This window comes from Sycon ciliatum, chromosome 2, assembly GCF_964019385.1.
Source record: "Sycon ciliatum chromosome 2, ocSycCili1.1, whole genome shotgun sequence".
NCBI classification, from domain to species: Eukaryota; Metazoa; Porifera; class Calcarea; order Leucosolenida; family Sycettidae; genus Sycon; species Sycon ciliatum.
This window is the reverse complement of record NC_088644.1, coordinates 1,767,883-1,772,577: the sequence shown is the minus strand read 5'-3', so window position 1 is coordinate 1,772,577 and position 4,695 is coordinate 1,767,883.

The following is a 4,695-nucleotide window of genomic DNA, read 5'->3' as shown; positions in this document are numbered from 1 at the left end:
GGCCTGAGAAAGCCAGGAGGGCTTCAGAAAGCCAGGAAGTAGCAGCTTGTTTGGGATTTCGGCCAATGACCTTGAAGGCTTTAATGAAGGTGACAAGGAGCGGGAAGAACTTCTCTTGCCGACGCACATGATACAGAGAGTGGAGAGTGTCGATCTGATTGGAGAGTTACATGGTACATGGTATGTGCATTCATGTTCACATCATCATGTAGTGTAATGCGTAATTACATGTATGTCCATAACCAACTGTGTCTGCATCATGGTGGGCAACGATGCAGCTTGTGATCGTGTGAATATTACTACATTGGAGAGCAATACAGCACATCAAAGTTGCCTCAAATTTAAGATGCTGGATTGTTGCTACATTTATAACTGGTAATGCCCACGACCTCACAACCTTATTGTAACTTTCTACAGTGGAATATGAATGACCCCATCCCAGCCCAGCCTAGCCTAGCCTAGCCTAGCCTAGCCCAGGGCTAAGGTCTACAATGTGCATGTAAGTGGTCAGTGCGCAAAAGCGCAGAGCTTTCTCACATACGTGTACATGTACATGTATGAAAGAGAGGGTCCACGTGGAATATGTATAACTTAACTTTAGCAACTCATCCCGTTGTGCTAGTTTGTACATGGACGTGAAGTGTGTGGGTGACAGTGAGGGCTTTGTCCTGCACGCCTATGTCGATTCACAGGAAGTGTGAGAAATGAAGTCTGAAGAAAATGTTGAACAGTCTCTGCTGGGATGACGACTACACAATAGCTCAGTGTTTAGAGCATCGCTGACCTCAAGCGAGGGTCCCTGGTTCGAGTCCTGGTGGTGACAGTCAATCGGTTTCCTTCAGACCTTTCCCGTTTGCGTCTTTCCCTCAAACCAGTGAACATCCTATTGTGATTTGTAGTTTTGATCCCATTGGCATTCACACCGGCATTGAACTGTCCATCGGCTCGCAACCGCTTTCCACTGGTTTCTACTTGTTTCCCTCCATTTCCCAATATTGCACCGATTACGTACACCGGCTGAAGCATGCGCATCCACCTTACATAATCCCGGAAAATTGGCTTAGCACGCCGGCAAGCAAAGCAGCCGCACTATACGCCTCCGGTCTGTAGGGACACAGGACATGTATAGAGAGTACAGAGTGCAGACCGTGATGCTAAGTTAGGTCATAGGCGAACGACAAGTGAAAACCTGGAGACAAATAAACTAGGAACCATATGGACCAGATACTGTACCCTTGGACAGAATGATTCTTATTTTAAAACCAGCCGGATTTGTGATGTATGCGTACATGTGCCAGATACACTCACTTCAAGAAGTATACAATCATGTAGTATTGTACATGTACATCGCGTACCAGCATAGTGTCCACATTCATGCACATCCATACAGGAGTCCATACAATACTGAATAGCCATTATAGTTATACATCCATGCTGCGACTTAGGAGTCACGTCGTATGCTGGTCTGTTGCTCAGCTCAGCAACAAAAAAACCTGTACTGGCTGTGAGACATGGCAGCCAAGGTGGTCGTGAGCTGATAAACTGAAACCATTATGCTAATCACAACCTGGTCTCGCGCAGCTCGTGAGTATGCCACGGTCATGATGGAATCCTCCCTTTCTCAAAGAGTAACAATGCATTGGGAATGCAGTTTGATGTACTCATGCAGCAAGCACTACCATTTATAAATTGTATAGCCTTAAGGTAGATCTCAGACGAATGCCCGCAGGCTGGCGGCCCGGAGTAGTATCAAATGCCAGAGGGTGGCAATCTGGGGCTCCTCTACGGACCCGGCAGTACCAGCTTGTCTTCTATCACTGCAGTACTGTAGTGCTCAGTGCTGTAGTGATGTGCAGGTAGACTGAATAGTACAGTTTAATATTGTCTAATCAGTAATCAAGAAAATCAGGTAGGATTATTTTACCTAAAAACAATACAGTGATTCTTGCAGCATGGATGCCAATATGCAATGCAATAATTATATCGAGATCCACCGTTGTGTTTCATGACAGTCATTGAGTGGAATAGCACCTTTGGCAACAATAGGCCAAGCCAAGGACAGTCAGTTTAGTCAATCTAAGATGGATAAAGTGGTAGCTAGTCGAACCTGTCAGCTCCGGAGCTCCAGGCTGATTTGTATTCAACCAGGACTTGAGAAATGTCAAGTGAGGCCCCAGATCTAAGCTGATCTAAACCAAGGGCCAAGGGGGTCAGGGAATAATAATAATAATAATAATAATAATAATAATAATAAGGATGAAGACAGGAGAAGGCTGTGCTCAGAATCCTGGATCAAAATCGCAGTGCCTATCCGTGCGTGTATACGTACATGTGTGTGTATTTGTGTTGATGTGCTTGTCGTTGCTTGTGTGTGTTTGTGAGCCTTGCTTAGCAAATTCATTGATTGCCGAGAAGGGTACTTGAAGTATGGTTTTGTCAATGGCTAAATTCGGCGCCTTGGCACAAGTGCTTGTTATAAGTGCCAGCAGCTGATCATGGACCTGAAGAGATGTGGGGAAGACACATTGTACACCATAGACCTAACATGCAGAGCGGAAAGCATGCAGTATGAGAGAGAGAGAGAGTGAGTGAGAGAGAGAGGGATAGAGAGAGAGGGATAGAGAGAGAGAGAGTTTAATGTTTGTTAAAAACGAACAGAGAGAAAGAAAGGACGTCCGCACATTAGTGACACTACTCAGGATCAATAAAACATTAACCCTACTCGTGCACGTAGAACTCAATCTCATAAAGTATATGCTGAGCCCTACATGTATACGTACGTCGGTACTCAATCTCTTCATTCGAATTAGACCAAAATACTTGCAAGCAATATGATCTGCATGTGCATTGGAAGATGCGGAGATCATTATATTCAATTAGGCCGTTGAGTGCAACTAATGAGGCGACATCTCCATCAGCACCCATTCAGACACTGGGCACGGTGTCGGTAAAAACGTCCATCACAAGTTTGCTATATGCCCTGCAGGCATTTCACCCACATGCAATACATATGTCATGTAGCTAACAAATCAAGCCCTCTCTCTGCAGCTAGCATGCAACGCTACTCGGGATAACCCTATTACCATCATTAGATACCCATAGCAGACCGTCGGCGCACATTTGTAACAATCCACACGGTGGTCGGTGAAGGCACACGCAGTTCTGGCCACAGAGATCCGACAGCATGAATAATAATAATTATTATTATCAAAGACAGTTTAAGGATCTTCAAAATCAGTGAAGTAGAACCAAAGTTATGTTGGAAATTGAGTGCGCATTTTCGTGTCTGCCACAAATTCTGAGCCGGTAGCAAAAAGGTTATGGACTCCAAAGGGTTAAGTAGCGTGGTGGTCTAGAGCACAGTGTGGTGTGGTGTGTGTGCGTGTGTGTGTGTGTGTGGTGCTACTGCTAGGGCCGCGTAGCTCCTTGGTGATAATGCTCCTGAGGTCGGATTTCTCTTGCCAGGACTCTACGTAACACACACCTTTGACCTTTGACGCCCATCGCCGGAGGCGATGATAGCAGTGCTACGGCAGAAGCCATAGCAACTTGTGCTGGGATTGCACCATTCAACAGCTTGCAAGGCGTAACACACACACACACACACGCACACACACACGCACACACACACACCATAACAAACTTGAAGTAGATTCGGTTACTGTCTTGTTGGCTTACAGTGGAACAGACACTGAGAGAGAGATAGAGATAGAGAGAGATAGAGATAGAGAGAGAGAGAGAGAGAGAGAGAGAGAGAGAGAGAGAGAGAGAGAGAGAGAGAGAGAGAGAGAGAGAGAGAGAGAGAGAGAGAGAGAGAGAGAGAGAGAGAGAGAGAGAGAGAGAGAGAGAGAGAGAGAGAGAGAGATAGAGAGAGAGAGAGAGAGAGAGAGAGAGAGAGAGAGAGAGAGAGAGAGAGAGAGACTACAATGTGTTTCTGTAGTCATTGAAAGCATAGTGTCACATGCACTGGCCATTATGACAAGGACTGGATATAATGACATAGAGAGTTTGATCCTTGCCGAATAGGACTGCAAGGCGAGAGATTCAACTGGACTGGTGAAACGCAGGTGCTACGTCTGGGAACCCGAACAACTAGGAATAGTCACAGAGATAAGATACAATGCAGAACATGATGAAGTATTGCACGTCACTTAGTCCTGCAAGCACTTGGACAGTTTTCCGCAATCCAAAGGCTATGGTCAAGTCGACGTTTCAGCTTTCAGGGCAGGCTAAAGTTTTCAAGTGTCACGGATAGTGGTTCTAATTCACAGTAACACCCCAAGGGCATGGACCATGCGGCCAAGTACTAGTGGTTGTGTGCACTCACACACAAATTCACAATCACTGACACTGCACTACAATCTAACATTGCAAATACATGTACATCGGGTTGTATGGGATTACATTGTATTACTGGGCTATCAACGCCATTGCTGCTATTGACGTTAAAAAACAGAGCGAGCTCAAGTATCAGCCTTAGAAGGATCTAGGAGTGCATCAGTTTACGTCAAGTGCAAGTCAACGTAATGATTACAGCAGTGGTTGAAAATCCAGTGCGTGATTAGTTACAATGAGTCCAGTCAGAAGGTCAGACAGTAGCCTACTTTACTTTACTGGTAAGACGGGTCTATTCAAATAATACGACATGGAAAGAAGTAGCCTATTTTACTACTACCAATGGTATTCAGTAGGAAA